This window comes from Camarhynchus parvulus, chromosome 17 (genome assembly GCF_901933205.1).
Source record: "Camarhynchus parvulus chromosome 17, STF_HiC, whole genome shotgun sequence".
Classification (NCBI taxonomy): domain Eukaryota; kingdom Metazoa; phylum Chordata; class Aves; order Passeriformes; family Thraupidae; genus Camarhynchus; species Camarhynchus parvulus.
In genome coordinates, this window is record NC_044587.1 from 4,221,332 (window position 1) to 4,240,686 (window position 19,355).

The following is a 19,355-nucleotide window of genomic DNA, read 5'->3' on the forward strand; positions in this document are numbered from 1 at the left end:
TACAGTCGGACAGGGCTCTTAGGTACTACAAGTTGATGAATATGTTATGAATTCCTGAGAGAGAGGGCTAAGAAACAACATTTGCATCTGAGCTGTGAAGAATCCAGCGCTGGAAATGTGCAGACCTCGAGCTTTGGTCCAGTGTGCTCTGTAATTAGGACTCGCTTGAAATTCAGATCTTATCCACGATCTCTATCTGGGTTTCTCAGAATTCAAGTGCAATCGCTTCTAGTCAGAAGACAAGCCTATCTGTAATATTTCCTCAAACATTAGGCATTACAAAGTGGTATTCTGGAGCCCAAAATATATTTGATCGCATTGTTCCAGTCCATTAATCAAACACTGCACTGTACATACTAATAGGATCAAACATTCGAAAATATTTATGAATGAGCATTATTGTGACTGCAAAAATTAAACACAGCAGGTTTTAAATACACAAGATCTCAAAAAGGAAAACTTGATTATCTCCTGCATTTCTGGTGCCAAATTCAGAGTGAATTTTAAGTGAATCTTAGGTAGCTTGTGCTTGAGTAATTTATACCTCCTTGCAGCTCCCTTCAGAGTGTAAATTACACCTGCTCCTACCTCTATTGAACTATCCCAAGGAAATGAGTTTTGAGGACGGGCTGTGTGTCCACAACCTGATGGTACTCAGGGGGTTCAAAGCTCAAACCCAGCTGTGATATCCCTGATTATGTTCTTCCTCTGCAGCTCTCAGTGGAAATAAACCCTTGCTTACCAAAATGAGCAGTAATGTGATGGTATTTCCACTGCTTCGGGGGGCTGGGTGGAGTCTGGACATGGTAAAGTCCCTGGATCGTGGGAAGTTGGTCCCTTACTTCAAAGGGGACAGAATTTTGCTCGCTAGATCCAAAGGCAAGGCATGGCACTGGCATGAGGGATGCAGTAGCCCCACAAGCTGTGGTTTTGTCAAGGATAAATCATGTCAAACCAATCTGATTTTCCTGTGGCAGGGCAGCAGAGAGGGAGGAGCTGCAGTTTGACTGCAGTCAGGCTTTTGACTCTCACTCACGGGGTGTTCCAGGAGCGAGGCGGGGGAATAGGGATGGGGAGAAATGCTGTAAGGTACCAAACCAGCTGGGAAACACGCTGAAAACTGTTTGCTGTTTGCTGTCCAAGTGGAAGGATGGCTTGAATACAGTGCTGGAGGGGTCTGTGCAGCTCTGGCATTACTCAATATTTTCATTAGTGACTTGGGTAGTGGAATATGGAGGAGACATATAGCAGCTGTTAACAACACCAAGCTGAGAGGGGCTGTAAGTGTTCTCAGAGAACAAGAGAAAGATTAAAAAATCTTAACAAACTGAAGAAACAGGCTGGAAGGAAGAGATTGATGTTCTACAGGGACAGGAGCGAAGAAAAATATATGAAAACTATTGAAATGTGTGCCCAGAAATGGCTGCATAGGCAGCATTTCTAAGAGAAAGGGACAATACCATGGGCTAGAAATGAACCCTGAGCCAACAGTGGTGCCCTGGTGTGAGCAAAGCAAAGCTGACACTGCTGTACATTAAGAGAATGTGGTGGGGTACATTGGTACATTGCTCCCATCTCTACTGAGTGTTGGGGAGGAGCAGTTTTGTCATCAGACTTCCAGGGAAATGCAGAAAATGAAAAGAACAGTCTGGAAAATAAACCTCCCAAGAGGGAAAGAACTATGGCCCATTGCCTAAGGCTGATGAAGATACAGTAATAATCTCCCCAAATATAAAAGATGCTACAAAAGTAATGAACTGTTGCTCACAGACAGAATTAGTGGGATTAGACTGCAGTAAAAGTAATTTGGGTTGGACTTTGGGGAAAATGTTCCATCTATAAGAATAGCTGACACCCAGAACAGACCATCTGAGGAGGCTGTGGAGTTCCCTTTAAAACCTCCAGGGATGAATAGGTTAGAGAAACTCTCTTGTCAAGACCAATTTAGGCAGGTTTGATCCTACCCTGGGGGAAGGAGATGGACTAGGTGACCTCTCAAGATGCCTTTTCCCCTCATCCCCTGTGGCTCTGTGTTTATTTTGTGGGGTGGTGATATTGCGAGGGTGGAGAGCTTGATCCTGCACACTGGGTAAACATTTTACATTTAAATTGGGAAGTCTTGTTTACTTGTCAGTCTGTTGTTGTTTCAGTTTAAATTTTACTAATTTAAGTTGACCACTGAATTATCAATTACAGTGATGAGTGTATGAGGACTGTCTGAGGAGACAGGTACTGAAACCTATTAATGTATCGATCGCATTGATTGGAGTGTTTAATTTAGAGTAGCACGTTCCTATTTTTAAATATGTTTTAAAAGACTCTTTAAAAAAACAATTTTGTTTTATCTCACTGCAGGAACTCTCCTTTTCTCTGATAGGTGTGTATCCTTAATCAGGCACAAGGGAAAAAAATGATGTTGGCATATAGGGAAGGTACAGGATGAAACCTTTACTACCGCAATGAAAGGAAACCATCAGGTTTTAAATGAAGCCAGGCAGTGGTCTGGCTGCCAATTAATGAACACATTACTGCTAAGTGATAGCTTTAAAAAAAAAGTTGGTGAGTTCTCATAATGGTTCTTGCTCCCCTTTCCTCCAAGCCTGCCCATTTACTGGGAGAGGAGCCCCTCCAGCAGTGGATGCAACAATTCAAGGCCTGGCAACGAATAAAGATCCCGGACTGCAAGGGAGCAATTCCTGTGTAATTCCACAAATTAATTCGCTCAGGACCCGGGGGTTAGCACTAATTTCGCACTAAATACCAGGAGAGCTTTAACGACCGCAAATAGCGAACACTTCAATTTTTTGCTTCGTCCCATTCGGAAGCCAAAACTGCCAGGTTTACAGTGCCCTCTAGTATCGCTCCGGAGCATTAGCTTCGCCTGGCACCTCCGGAGCTGCCACATCGCAGAGCATCGCTCGCTCCCCGCGGTTTTCCTCCGGCGCTTTCGCAGCGGAGCCGGGGGAGCGCAGCGGGGCTGGCCGGGCTGTGCCCGGCTCTGCTGCTGCCAGCCAAGGTCCCGCTTCTCGCCTCTTCTAGGAGAAAAAAGCACGTGGAGTTAAAAATGCGTGCTCTGCTTAGAGGGCTGCAGTGAGCCGGCTGCTTGGAAGAATATGTTCCTTCCCATGGCAGGGGGGTTTGGAACTAGATGATCATTAAGGTCCTTCCCAATCCAAACCACTCCGTGGCTCCTCGTTCAATAGTTTGTGCCAATTTGGCAAAGGGATGTTAATAATAATTTGCCTTGAAAGGGTACTTTGCAGCTGTTGCTGCATAACCACTAACTAGCAAAATGCTGGGCAAGGAGAAGGAAGGACAAAGGAGAAAAACCTGAGTCATGTGAAACCCATCAGACATTAGCCAGGACCACATCCCAGCCAGCTGAGGTCACTGAACACGAGGACTCCTCAGAGCTGTGACCTTCAGCCTCGCACAGATCTCTGTGGAACAGATGCAGGAAAATTCCTTGGTGGACCAGGACGTGGCACCTGCTGTAAGAGTGGGCATATTTATAAAGCACCTCTAAAGACTTCCAGCTGCTTTGGAGCCTCCCTGGGTAAGGCTGACCTGATGTCATGCAGGATTTCTGCTGCTCTGAGAGGTGTCTTGGGAAAGGCGCCATTCCCATGGAGGCAGAGGGGAATCTTCAACTCCTGCTTGCCTCCAAACATGCTGTGCCTGCAGGTTCTTCCTCAGAAAACCCTTTTCACAGGAGCTGAACTTGCAGTGATTTGTAGAAAACCTGCCTAGATCCTTATTCTAAGAAATCATCCAAGTTCCTGGCAGTGAAGGAGCTGGTCTCCAGATGATGCCCCTGGTACATTTTCCTTACAGGGAGAACTATTTAAGCAGTGAACTCCAGCAGGCACAATCAAGCTGGTAAGACGTGGAAGTTATTAAATTTACATTAAGTATGGAAATTTAAGAAATGAATTGTTAACATCCGTCTTCAGATTTTTTCATATCATCTTCTATGGCTGCTGATGAGATTGTCACGGACAAAAACTGGCATAAAATGGATCTCCTTTAATACCCAGCATGACTGTGCCTGCACTTTCCTTGGAAACACACAGCCAGAGGAGAAAGCTCCCTGTCAACTTAGGCATTGACTTCTGGTTGCTTCAGTTCCTGGGTTACAACTGGAGTTACTCAAGCCACCTTTTCCCCATGGCACTGCAGAGATCAAAATCTGGTTAATAGCAACCATTGTTACTTTTTGAGAAGATAAGTAATTCTCCCTGATTTTGAACTGTGTGTGAGGGTATCACACAAATTAAAAATGGAAATATTATAGGAAATAGTAGCCAGTGTGTCTAAAGGACAGGGAGAAGGTAGAAAAGTGTTATTAAAATAAAATCATAGTGAAAGTAAGAGGTGTAAAAGGTACAGAAGAATCATAAGATAAGGCCATTGGTGTGTACATAAGGGCTGAACTGAATCTTATTTTCCTTTCTGATTTTCACAAACCAGACATTTGAGATAGTTTTCTCTCTCTTTTGCATTGTAAATCTATATGGTACAGGCAGGTAGGTTTCCACAGTGTCATTCCTAGCTGCAGGACAAAACAAAGGATGTACAGGGATAACCTGCATCCCAAACAATCACTGGCCCTCCATACCCCTCAGATTCTGAAGCCCAGGTTCTTTTTCATCAAAATATTTCCATGCCCTCTCACAAACTGTGCATTCAGATACTGACCTTTCATTATTGCCAATGTGATTTCCACACTTGGTGCCACAAGAATCTGAAATAAGAGTTCTGGAGTCCTTGTGCTTTAAATTCTACCTGCTGCAACCGGTGTGCTAGAAATGAAGGGCTATCTCATTGTATATGCAATATGTAAGTGGTTTGACAAGGATGTCTCTCTACAGCTCAAGTGTCAGCTCTGGATGGATGGATCAGGGGTCTTGAAAGACACACTACACATCTCTGCATCACTGTTCATAAAAACTTTACCAAAGTCTCTCAAATTCCTTGCACAGCAATACAAGCAACTGTCTCAGCTTCTCAAGGGCACTACACCTTTGATAATGAATTTATTTAAACAAAAGGGAACAAAAAACCCCTACCTTTGCTGAATATGATAGATATGCAGCTTTATACTTCCATATTTCATGGGACATGAAGGTTCATCATTTATTGAAAATAAGATGTGGACCTTCAGTAACATCCTGTCTGGATTTCATTTTCAGAGTGAAATGCCTTTCTGGTAAAATACAAGAAAGTGCTTTTCTCAGACAAAACCTTGTGTTCCAGCTGTGTTGCATTATTCTCCTGACTATTTTTTCCCTTTTGCTGTGCTCTGTGTTATAGCTTATTTTGCCAGCTTAGAAACTTCCTTTGCAAATCCGTTTTCTCCTTCATATTTAAATATTATATGGTTCATGTGGGCCAATTTCCACACGCCTTCAGGGACTTCAGATTTACTGTTATTCCTCACTGGCCAAGAGACAAATTAATTTGATTAGAGCTCAACCCTCAAGAGAGAATTTTGAGGGAAGCAGAGTCCAATTAAGGAATACCTGGGGTCAGCTAACGAGTGAACACCCCCCTAAGGAGTATTTTCTCCCTCTTCCATGAGCTGAGCTCGCTGTGCATGAGCAACATCCCCAGGTGCAGATGTCACAGGACTTCTCCATGCAGCAGGAGGATGAGGTGCGTGCAGCTGGAGAGCTCATGGTCTGCAGTGAGCATCTGGGAGATGCTGGCTGTAAGATAAGATATGGAACTGAATTGGACATGCAACACCCTACTAGTAATATTTGAACAATTCAGCAACAACTTTGTAAGGCAGGTTATTAGCTGGGCAGGACAAGGCAATTTCAGCCTGAGCAGCTGAGTTCTCTCACTATGAATGTTGCCCCTGCCTTTTTATATCTGTGTGGTATTCCTGACTTGATTTCTTGCATGGTGTTTCTATGCATTATTAAACTCCCACTATTTTCCACTCCAGAAATTGCTGCAATTAGATTTAGGTGAAAATTTGGTGGAGAAGTTAATCTGCAAAAATGCTATGTAAGTGCAAACTATTAATTACTACTCCTGTATTTGTAAGCTCAGAACCCATGGCTTCAGGAATGAAGTTGGTGCATTGGCTCTCTTATTTACTGAATACTCATTCTCTCCCTTTGGAAGAGCAACTTGCTCTCCCTCTTTTCTCTTATTCTTTTTTTTTTTTTTTCTTTCTTTTTTGCCTAGATGCAATGACCAGATTGTTTGTCCCCTTTCTCATTGTGAATTGTCTCCTAAACACCAAAAGATGGCCTGGGGGATTTGTTCGGAAGATTAGCATCTCTTCCCAGAGCTGTCCCCAGCTGTATTCACACTTATAAATCCATGGGAAGGACCCTAAAGAGCAATATAGAACCTGATGATGCAACAAACCAGGAGACACACACACACACAAAAAGAATAGCCTGCTAAGAGGACAAAGCTAATCAATACTAATAGCAAAGCTGAAGATTTTAAAAGCCTCTCAATGAAGTCAGGCACAATGCTACCAAGCAGTCAATGAAAAATGAAGTGTGCCTGCAGAGAGGCTGGGGGCAGGTCAGAGAGAGAGCAGATGCTGTTTTGGGAGGGTCTTGGCTGGATCAGTTGCCCTGGATGCCTTCACCCCCAGTAACCCAGCCAGGCTGGTAGACAGAGGGGAGAGCAGTGATGGGCATCCAGAGGAGGGTGTGTAAGTCATGGAATCAGTCACAGAGTGGTTTGGGTTGGAAGGGTTTAAGATCATCTCATGCCAAACCCCTGCCATGGGCAAGGACACCTTCCACTCAACCAGGCTGCTCCAACCTGGCCTTGAACACTTCCAGGGCTGGGGCAGCCACAGCTCCTCTGGGCAACTTGTGCCAGGGCCTAGCTCCCCTCACAGGGAAGAATTTCCTCCTAATATCTAATCTAAACTCACTCTCTTCCAGTTTAAAGCCATTTCCCCTTGTCCTACCACCAAATGCCCTTGTCAAAGCAGCCTGAGAGGACAGAGCATCTCTTTGCCCTGTGCGTCAGCACTGGTGCCTGGCTGTGAGCTGCCTGTGAAGAGGAGGAAGGTTGCTCAGCTGCTGTAGTTCTGCCAGTCCTTGGCCCCTCTACTGAAACTGCTACAAAAGCAGAAAATCACTTCAGCCAGAACTAAAGGCAGCAGCAGTGCTGTGGAGCTGCGCTGGGATCGTTAGGGTGGTTAATATTCAGCAGGCATATTGCTAAAAAGGCAGAGCATGCTAAGGAAAGAAGCAACAAACCCCAGCGCTGCACACAGGTCCTTCTGGCAGAGATATCAGCAGTGACAATGTTGTTTGTACAACAGACAACTTGTATCCCCTAAGAGCAGCCCCACTGCCACGCCACATCTCGCTGAGGTCGTGGCTGTGGAACCAGTCCTGAATAACATGGGCCATCTGTAAGCCCATGAAATAGTGATTAAATGCTTGTTACTGCTTTACTGGTCCTCAGATGACTTCTCTACTTTGGCACAAAATATTCTGGTCAAGCTGATGATGCAGCTTTGGTCAGGGGTCCAATATAAGTGGCACTAACCAGTACCCAAGCCTGCACATCCACATACAGATATGCATTTTACAAGAAGTCTCATTTAGTTCATAAATAAAAAAAGACCTTAAGGAACTCTTTCAGAAGGCCCCCAGCTGAAGAGAAAGGCTGTTTGTCATCATGAATGCAAGGTGACTGTAACAGGAAATTTTCAATGTATATAGAGACTCTGTAGTCCAAAATGTGTTATCAGGCAGAAAACCCAAATCCCTGTAAAGGGCCACCTCTTGCTATAATGCAGGTCTTTTCTATAATAGAGTCAGCTGTGATGTAGGACTATTGCTGCACTGCAAGCTGCAGTAAATATTAATGTGTGAAGCTGGATGCCACCTCTATTTCAGGATGGAGGCAAAAGCCAGCCTGATGGAGGATGAGCTGCAGTCCTGCCAGGGAGCTGGTGCATTTCCAGGGCTTTTGGTAAGGAATGTTTTTCTTTGGCGTGATTGGATCCTGCATTTCTCTAAAGAATCCCCAACCCTCCATTTTACTCTCTAAGAAAGGCATGAGATCTGTCTGTCTGTGCTTGGGGCTGTGCCTTGGGGGAGTGATATTTGCACTTCATGCTGTGTTCATTGGAAAACTGCCCTCGTGCCAGTCCAGCATTTTGTAATGCAGCCCCCCAAGGTCATTCCCTGCCAGGTGATGAGTCTGATGCTAAAAACCCAACATCTACCACCTTGCAAAGAGATTCTGATGTGTACATTGCATTTGTTTCTCACAGTGCAATTACTCCACAAAGAAAATTAAACATGTATATAGCTGTGTGCCTGTGTCTATATCTTATAAACTAATCCTTTCCTTCTCTTGCCTGCATCATGACAATGTTTAAATAACTTACCTAAGCAGGTGTCTATGAGTAGTAATACCAGACCAAACATCTGAATGTATATTTGTCCTTAAACATAATATTATTCTAAACATGGGATATAAATGTAAGTAAATATTATACTAAATATTAATGTTTACTATCCCATGCAACAATAGTTGATTAAATATTTACTAGCCCACTTACCTGTGCTCTTGTGGGCATAGCTGCCTAACTACTTATGCTACAGAGTGTTTTTGTGGTTGATTAAAATGCAGTTGTGTGTACATCTGCAATATTTGGCAGGCCTGCTTAAACAGCCACTTCCAGAAACAAGCAGTGAATGCTACTCCTTTAAAAAAAATTAAGTTTCTTATTATAGATTCTGCAACATTCATGAAGCTGTTATTAGTGGCATGGTAGGTACCTGAGGAGCAGCAGGTTGGTTTTGAAGTGTTGGGATGCCCACACAGTGTTACTCTGCAAACAAAAAACCTCCAGGCATGAGAAGCAGCCTCTGTTTGTAATGAGTCCTGATTATCAGCTTCAGCTCACAACACAAGGATGAAATAGAACTATTTTCATTTCAGAGAAATGTTTCTGTCCAGGAATAATCCTGTTAGGTCAGGAGACAGGAAAGAATTGGAGGAGTATCCCAATATTTTCTTCAGCAGAAAATAGAACAGCTGGGCAAATGGGAGGGGGATCCCACACTCCCATATCACAGACTGAAGAGGGAAGGGGTTATATACCCCAACTGCAGGAGGATTCAGGCAGCATTTAGTGTTTATTCCATCCTTGATAAACTTTCTGCTTTCCAGGCAAGCACTGCTGCTGCTGTTCTCTCAATATATTCCAGCAGAAGCAATTTGCCTGCAATTAGTCAGCACTGCAACTCAGTTCCTGGGCAATCTCCAGTGGCAGCAAGCACAGCTCCTACTCCCCCTGCTCTCTCTCTAAGCAATTTCCACACCCTGGTGATGCACAACAGAAGATGACCAACCCCACTTTTTGAAAAGTCACTGTAAAAAACTCCTAACAGAAATAACTGCTTTGGTTCAAGTTTAATGGTAAAAAGTTACTTAAAAACCTTGTTTGTGAAACTCATTGAGAATTAAATTATCTACTGAATTTCAACAGGCATGAGGAAGAAGAGCAAGCTCTTTGATTTTATGGTAGATTCTAAGCAAATAACCTTAAAGGCTAGAGGTTGATGTGGTTGCAATGCCTTTTATTTGAAAGAAATTAGCTCTTCTGGGTCAAAGCTTAATCTCGTGGCAGGTTGTTATGCTGGAAAACATCTGGTCAACCACTCCACAACCATGTAGCATCAACCAGAAGGGCTGAGCAAGGTGAACTTTGTAAGGGAGAAAAGACTGCAATGAACATGGGGGAAAAAAAAATCTCCAAAGAAAGCCATTAAGTGCTTTTTCATCCTATCTAAGTTCATTGTGAAGGGTGGTTGGGAAAAGGGGTAATATGAGACCTTCTTATTGAAAAAAAATATTGATTGTTAGGAATCAATAGCATTAAAAAGCTGTGTCTTAAGCACCAAGCTTTGAAGGCCTCCACAAGCTTTTCCGTTCCCTGTCTATTCTCCTGCCAAAACTTTGATAGATTCAGCCTGCAAACCAGCAAATGCAGTGATTTGATGGTGGCCAATATATATTTAAAAAATTAAGGTGTCAAGCATGAATTTTATTACATCTGCAATCAGATGTACTTCCTTCTGTCAGCTCATCTGCAATTAAGTCCAGCTGTTCTCAGTGGAAAGGACTCTTCCAAGGAAATTGCTGTAAAATTTAATGGGAGAATTTTCCTTGGTGCTTTGTTGTAAATATTGTTTTCCTAATAGGCTTGTAAAGGGCTTTGCTTTTTCATTCAATAGGCACAAGATCTGTAATTTTTCAGGCATTAGAAAATGAATAGATCAGTGATAGAGCTCATAAAACTTATACAAAGATTCTCATTGTATAGCAACAGAAAGAGCTTTAATAACTTGAAGAAGAGGAGGTTTTTGAATTTATTTCTTTTTTGCTCTGCATAGTTTTTTGTTTACATATGAAGGGCTATTTTTAAACTGACACATCAGACAGTTTGATCGATATCCCTTATTGGGTTTCTTGTGCCTAGAATTGGGTATGACAGCCAGAGAGGGGCACCAGATTGCAGACTTCAGAGGATGATCCTTCATTTCAATATTGCAGTGTAACATCCCACAAGGACCAAAATATTGCACCACGAACCCACGACACTGCAGTGCTTCCGCTTGCTGTCCCAAAATCCTCTTCAGCCTTTAAGCAAATGACGAATATTACCAACTTTTTTATCTCCTTCTACTGTGCCCAAAGAGCATCTCTTCCATTTTTACCACTTAGGCAAAGCTTGGATGTGTTTTTCCTCTCTACCAGCAATCTTCTTTCAGCAACATTTTCAATCTGTGTGCTTCTGTCACTTCAGGAGAACAGTGCCTAAAATAAAACAGCGAGATTTGTAATTATTGGCATTATTTTAAGATGTAATGCTGAAGCATTAAATATAACAAAATGAAACTATTTTGAGGGGAAATGTTGAGACATGAATGATAGCAAATGGTGTTACCGTGGATTTATTTTCACCCAACCAAAATCAGACTCCTTCTCTAATGATGAAATATGACCTGGCTCTTGCAGAGAGAGTAATTTGTTAATTTGTTTAACATTGTTCTCTGCGCAGGAAAGCCTTGCAAGAGAAAGAATTCAGAATGGATCTAAAGTGTAGATTATTTTGGGGGACAAAATGAAACCACTTGCTATTCTTTAAGACACTGATCATATTCCTTCTCTGGCAGCTGTGAATACTGAGGAGAAAAACAACTCACTCTGGTCAAAAGCTGCATTGTCACTGTTCCATTGGTTTGCAATGAAAGAGGTGAAATTATCTATCAACAAAACCCTGCTGCTGAGGCAGTGGAAGTCTTTTTACTAGTACAGTTTATTTGAAGAGCAGGAACGAGCTATACAGTAGGAGAAATATCCTTTTGCTAGTATACCCATATAGCTACCTTGGCAAATGCTCATGGCTTAGAGTCCCATCTCCATGTCTGCAAATAGCAAGAGTTGGCTGGCACAGTTTGGAACATTTCTCCAAAATAGTGTAGCAGAGCAAGTTACAGAGGAAATATCTGCTGAACATGTATGTTCCTGTGTGCAGGCTCCAGAACAGACTGATAAACCTGTTCAGAGATGATTAATCAAAAGGGTTTGGATCAGGAAATGACAAGGCAGCCAGAGCTGCAGAGGAGTGCAGAGGTCTCTGTAGAAGAATGTTTTTCACAGAAGTGGTGAGAAAAGGAGCCTCAGAAGCTCGTGATGAACAAGGAAGGAGAGAAAAGCTAGAATGTGGTCAAGCTCATACATGAGTTTTATTTGTACAGTTTGCTTGGCTTTGGTTGAGTCACTGCCTCCAGAACAGAGTCAGTGTTTTTCACCTTGCTGTAGCTCCTGCAGTTGCAATATTTGGGGGTTTTGCTGTTGTCTGAATTAATCTGCTGGGTGTCCCCAGCCACAAGGACTAAAATAACTCTCCATGTTCATGCCAGTGCTTGTGTGTCCATCTCCTAACCCATGTGGGAAATAGCTAAAAAACAGACCCAACGTCACGGTGGGAGCTGTGGATAAATGGCATCAGCAGGATGAGAAAGCTGCCAATAGCACAGAGGCACCATTGTCTGTTCATTCACTCCAGTTCTTTGTGTACGTCTTTTCCAGCTTATATTTAAAACTTACACCTGATGTATAGGAACTTTAAAGTTATTTGGGTCACATTTCAGCCAGTACTTGAAGGAAAGCAAGCCCAAAAGCACCTTTTAGCTCCATAACAGAGCAGCTGCTGTAGAAAGCTGGAGATCTGGTTCTGCCTGCTCCCAACAGTGTCTTTATGGTTTGTGAGCAGTGATCTATCAGGAGGTGCATGACAGCTTCTGGAGAAAGCTTTCTTGGTCTCTGAAGGATTCAAAAATTATTCAGCCATCAAATTCACAGCCTCTGTATCAGCATTTACTGATGTATTTGGCTTAAGTGAAGAAGAGCATATATAGAAGTCTGGCTCTGTTTAAAATAGTAGATAGTCTGGGATCCAGTATTGAACTGTTTGAGAAGATGCAGGTTCTGCCTTGCATCTAAATGTTTTATTGTTTTTTCCCCCTTCAGCCTTACTCTGTACTCAGAAGATGACCAGAATTAATCTCTGTGTCTTAAGTATAAAAATTGGTCATGGAACTTTGGAGGCTGGAGTGCTCCAAAGTCTCGGGATAATACTTTCCGTTCCCTTTGGGCTTCAAAAAGCAGAAAGACTCTTTCCATGATGTGATGGGCATCCTCATGAGAGCACAAGAGAGCATCTTCACCACGGGAGGTCATGGGAGGTTTGCTTTAGGGACCTCACTGGCAGTTCCTACTTTTCACAAAACATCTCTCCCTCTGGTACCTGAAGTTTTGATTTGCATCCAATGTCTTGAACCCAGCTCTGGAACACCTTGTAGACTGAGCTACATGGGGAAATAGCATTTGTGAGCTGTTGCCTTTGTCCATCAGGAAGTGCCATGTGTCTACACACAAGTTATTTTTTAGCGGCCTCTCTCACCACTTAGAGGGAAGCAATTAGACAGCCTGAGAATGAAAACAAAACCGCTTGGCATCTCTCTTGTCCACTCCTCTTGCATTTCTTGCTGCAGTTCTGAAACGCCACAGCCAAGTCCCTGTGCACAGCTCAGCCCCACACAGGATCAATAGCAGAAAAGATAAATCTGTTGGAATTGACTACAGGCTGTTCTGTCACTAAGTGACGATGAAAAATGATCACTACTTGAATACACTGCATTTTTATCTTTAAATCTTTCAATAGAAGCAGTGTCAATAACAGAGCACTAAATAATCTCCAGATAGAAGGAAAATCTTTCTTTTTTTCTTCTTTTTTTTTTTTTTATAACAGGGAAGATGCCACTTTTTTTGGAGGGCTTAAATGCTGAAGTATGGAATTAGATCTGCAAATTCCAGGAAGTGATTGCCTGTTTAGACAAACTATGTCTCATTTTAGGAAAGACTGGCTGGATTCTGCTTGAAAACATTGCTCAATTCCATATCATCAATGCACCAGGGTAACTCTAAGTGGAATATGCAGAAATAAAATAAATAAGGATTTTTTTTTCATGTTCCTTTGGGGATAATATATCTCTCTGAATTGGATACACCTGCCAGAGATGGCCTTTCTTAGCTTTAAAATATGTCTGACCTTTCCCTGAGCTAACTGGATGCAGTTTACCATATTGGCCCAAGCATAAAGCAAAGTCTTTTTCAGATAATGGCCCTTGGAAACAATCCAATCTGTTCTGTATCTGCTGCCCACGCCACACATCCCAACCCTGTGGGCACTGTCAGCTGGCACAGAGGTGTGGCAGCAGGCAGGAGATGACAGTGCACAGTCCTGCCTGTGGCTTTTGGGTTTGCTGCTCTCAGTGGGTCAAGACCCAAAAGGGCTGACCCTGCCTGAGGATGCTGGAAGCTCTGTGGCCTCACTGTGAGGGCATCTGCTCTGGTTCTGTCCTGACAAAAGGAAGATGGGTTTTTGTTTGAAGCCAGTGTGGTTCCCCATCATCTGGTGCCTCCACTATCTCCAAGTGTTGATGTCCCTTTCATTATGAGACAGCAAGGAGCACTCTGCTGCCTTTGACATCAAATTGGTTAACTTTTATTTCCCATAACAGTGTCTCAGGGGTTAGAAGCTTCTGGGTAAATCCAGTCCAGTGGAAATTTGAGCAGTGTCAGCTGGGTCCTGGTAGGATGTTGAGTGCTGCAGTGACTCGGGGGTGCTCTGAGCAGTTTTTGGATTTGTGTGTTCCACCCAAAACCCCCTCCAGAGTCAATGCTCTCTTGGTTGTAGACTCTGAACTGAGCTCTGTTTAGATGCCCTGCAAATTCCAGGGTAGGGTTGTGAAGCAGGCAGCAGTGCTGTAGAAGGACTTATTGATTGAAAACTCCCTTTGTATGTTCTCCAAGTTTAGCTCAAGCTGCTTTCCTGAGTAAAGGTCAAGATGAAGTACTGAATTTCTGAAATGCTGAAGTTCTGAATATCCCAGAACTTTGCTTTATTCTGCCTGTTTTGTCTGGATATCTGTTAAAAAGTTTGGCTGTCTGTCCTCTTTGATGGGTTGATGAACAATAGTGAGTGTGGAATAGCTTGAAGTAAATACTGGTCTGTGCAGTTGCTAGAACTGCTTGACTCATCTGCAAAACAGCATGTTTCCATGCCCTCATTCAGCCTCAAGCCTACTTGACTATATTTGTTTTTGTTGTTGGCCTCCTCTTTTGACAGGTAGAGAAGAAAAAGGGCCTGCAAGAAAAGCAGTAAAGAGTAAAAAACCCAACCTTATTGTTTCAGGATAGTTGGTGCTTTAAGGGGAAATCAGCCAAGTTTCATCTGTTAAAAATCCTGCTGAGATTGATTGGTGTATGGAGAGGTGATTATAAAAGCCAGCAAGTAGCTTAATTAGGATGGAGAGTTATGAGAAGTAGCTTGGCTTTTGTGAGAGGTACTGGAGCAAATGACTGTTGGCAAGTGGCTGGTGGAACAGGGAAAGCTAAGCTCAGGAGTTAGAGGATTGCTGCCTGGCATGCTGCATTTGTATTTAGAAGGAATAAAGCTGAGGATTGCCAAACACATGCTCGAATCTGGTTCATGTCAGGCCTTATTGTCCTGAGATTACATTTTGCACAAATAATATTTACTAATCAGGGACTTGAGAACTCTCTCAACTTGTCTCAGGGATTTTTACTGTGTCAGGCTTTTTAACGAGCCAGAGGAAAAGCAGCCTCGGCTATTCCAGGCTGCAGGTGAGAGTTTGCTCCTGGCAAGAAGAAATGCCATATACTGTACCATGAACTTCATCATATTTACTCTCTTAACAGTGGGTACAGTGCTATCTAAAACTTCCCTGTGCCTGTGCAATGAAGTGCAAGAGCTCCTGGATGTCTCAAGCAGGTTTTGAACGACCATCACGCTCCGAGCTTCCCCTCGCCTGCTGCAAAATCCCTCTGCAAGAACCTGGTAAAGAGGAGAATGGAGCATTATGTATTCAACAAATTCTGCTGATGCTGCTAGGCAGTGAGGCTGGAATGATTGTGCCAAATCCTGATCTTTCATGATAATGGAAGCGGAATTTTCCCCTAAGCAAGCCAGTATCAGAGAGAAAACCCGGGGGACAAGAGAGAGCATTTGAAAATATGGCCTAGGCATTAAAAAAACCCCAAAACAAAAAGGCTTTAACTAGTTAAATTACAGAATACACAAATATCCCAGAATTATGTAAAAGCCTGATCCTGCAGTCTTTGAGTGGGGAAAACAATGTTTAACTGACTCTAATACTGCAGAATCATCAGTATAGACAAGAAGAAACAACTGGGTCATTCTGTCTCAGCCACTTGCATATTGCAGAACTACTTGTCTGTTCTTGCTATTATTTCATCCCTGCTAATGTCTTATTTAACCTGCTCAGGATAGTTGTGATTTTGCAAATATGCAGAATAGATTAAATTTTAACGGCATCATTTAAAAATACATAGATTTGTGCAGATTTTTCAAAATGACTGCGATCTGAATGTGTAGGGCAACAGAACACGACTCAAAGCCCAATTTAAAGAAAGTACGTTTTGAGCAGGCATCAACAGACTGAAAAGCAAGGCAAAAGCATAGGGGTTTTTTTTAGATGTTGAGTGGACTAAATGCAATGTGGATTTATCTGCAAACCATCTGTGATTTCTGGTATTTTTTGGTGCCTTCACAGCTCTAATTTTAAGCAGTTCTGTAGCCTTTAAATAATGGTACTTTCTTCCCATTCGGTTTTACAGCAGATTCCCCATTTGATCGCTGAATGTTTAAAGAAAAGAAGCAACTGAGTTCTCTGCAGATTGCACACATACAGAATAAAACAGTAACCTTTTTTTTTTTTGCAAGTAAAATTTGACATATTTTGGAACAGAATTCCTCATGCATAAAATAACACCATGGGTTTTGCTGGGTATGGTTTACTTTTTGTATTTTGCTTTACACTTCTCATATAAATTGGGTGCTGGGATAAGGTGTTAAGTTGACATCTCCAAGGAATCAAGCTCCAGAAGCAGCACAACACAACAGCAGATCTCTTTCAATTTTCTTAAAACTGATGTCAAGAGTACAGTTTCATCAGGCAAGAGGGAATGGAAGAGTCATAATGCTGCCAGCCCTTGGTGGTTCTGCAGATGAATCTGGATTCTCTGTGTGTCATGGGGACATTTTATAACTATAAACTGAAAGAAAACACTCTGGATTACCAAATAGCCACCCAAAAATTGTAGTTCTTACAGTTACAGAGATCCCTTAAGGGGACAGGGAGGCCTCCAGGTCTGTTTTCCATCCAGCATGATGTGGGAGAAGATCCTTTTGAATGTGAGCCTGGTCCCTGAGAGCATGAAACAATAGGAAGCTAACTCTATTCATCCCACAGGAAATCTGATGATAGCTACATCATTGTCAGCTCGGTTCATTATTTCACTGTTTCTTCTGGCAGGAGTGCTCAGATAAGATTTTTGCTCACTATTGTTGGATATAGTGGGGGATTCTGATTCAGGGAACAATAGGAAAGAAATAGCACTGAAGAGCAAGTCTCCTCCACATCTCAAAATGTCTTGCCATTCCAGCCTTCTCTAAAGGGAGGCAGGACTCGTTCCCTTCTCTTGGCAGAAGCCTCAAACATGAGTCGATAACCCCTCAGCTTCTCTTCTGTTTCAATAATGCATCGTGTAGTAAACTCTGTGGCTAACTGAAGACTGAAAACTTGAAAGAAATTAATAGGAATGTAAAAATAGCAAGAACATCTTGCCAATTGCATTATTGAGCATCACAATTATTTGAACAACAACAACAACAAAATCAGTTTATTATATTTATCTGAAGTGCTGTCAAGAATGTAGCAATGAAGTATAAAGAAATGAAGAGGTTCTGGTGATGAATATCAGTCCAGTTTGCCATGGAATAAATATCAGCATTTATCTCTGTCAGAGGAAGATAAAGATAATTTCTTATGTTATAAGTTATTTCAAATATTGAGCCCTATTCGGACGTTTTGTGAGAGATTATCTGCACTTGCTTTGAAACCCAATAGTGGCCATTAATTGTCTCTCCTGACAACAAAATTAATTTCTCTTAAATGAGAATGCATTTCTAATTGGACACTTTCTTCCCTGACAAATTGTTTACAGTACCTCTGCAAGGATTCTGAAGTAATCTCTTTGCTTTGATGTTGCTGATTAATTACAGCCCACGTGGTTCTTAGAAGCTGCAATTTGAGTAACATACTTTGCTGTGAAATGTTCATCTTAATTACACACTCCCCCAGCCAAGCTTCTTCTTGAGAAGGGGGCTGAACTTCTCTTGCTGCATGTGATGCCAGGCTGGATTGTTACTTTTTACTCCTCCCTTCTCTCCAAGTGAGTTCAGAGCTTATGCATGATCTGAGACTGACAGCACCCAAAATGAAATTCTCTCTTTAGCCACAGAACAGATCCAGAACTGGCAGCTCAGAGCAGCTTTCCCTCTCCCATCTCCTAGAGTCTCTGCTTGGTGTGGAGCAGCACTGATGGGGAGAACTGAGCTGGCTGGAGCATCACTGTGTTAGCACAGGGGTCTGCCACAGCTAATTAGCCAGGCCGAGACACAGGGTTAATTAGTGTGGGCAGGATGCTGCACTAAGGGAGCACCTCTCCACATGACACCGAGTTGTGCCATGTTGATTTACCCCCTATGCTTTAAATGTGATTTTTTTTGGTGGGAGATCACCAGGTCCTTGAACTTCTCATGGAGAGGATAAAAGACACCAGTTCTGCTACTTGCTCAGGTGAAACCTGCCCATATTGAGCCACCCAGGTAATTTTGCAGGAGCCCACTCAACAGCTGTCAGATAATAAGATTTTTGGATGTTCCGAACATCAGCTGGATTCTTGCTTTTATGTTTTATTAATGACTTTAAGGCAAGAAGATTTTTATCAGTACCTTGGAGATATCCTGGTTCCACATATTTTTTCTCCATAATGCCCCCTCACAATGCACCTATAATGAAGATGAAATGAACGCACTGCCTTGGCTTGGGCAAGCCGCCAGTTAAGGAATTTTGCTTAAAAGAAACGAGCAACATCGGCACGGCAATGCCCTACAAATGAGCACACAAAATGATGCAGCCTTTTCCTTCTAGATGTGGCAAAATAGGAGGAGGAATAACAAGAGGAAAAGGAGCTCCTGCTCTCTCCTTCAGCCATTATCTGTAGGTGTTGAAGCAGCGCCTGCCTTAACTCCCCATGGAGCCAGTGGAGCTCTGAGTGCTCTGAATTGCCTGTTGTCTGTTCAGGAGGACTTGGCTCCTCATTTATGCAAGAAAAAGCAGATCCCTGGAGCAAAAAATTGTGAATGCCCTCCTTTGAGTTTCTAAGGCAAAGCTATGTGATGCACTTTGTTCTATAGGGGCAAGTTCCAAATGGTTCCTTATATATTTATGGGTTTGTTTTTAGGCCACTGTTTTGTCGTTTGTTTAAAAATAGTAAAACAACTGTCAAACCTCTTTTGCTGTTCCAGGTAGCATGTGAAATCAGAACTCCTTGCATTTGGGCACCACAATGACAGGGCTCTTGGAGATAATTAAAATAATTGCAGTATTGACATACAAAAATATGTGTTTTAAAGTAGTAACTATTAAATAGAAAAGAATAATCCATTTCCAAGTAATAACACATAAAATAAGTTACAGACATCTGCAATGTGCACCGAGAGTCTGAACCTTGTATTGGGAAGAAAAAAAAACAATGTCATGCTGGAACGATCTCTCAGCCTGCAAGTATTCCCTTATAACACAATTCTTTCTTGATCAATCTATTTTAGTCCAAAGAAAGGTATTTTACGTTTAAAATAACTACCATTACAGATCCATAAACAGTTTAGG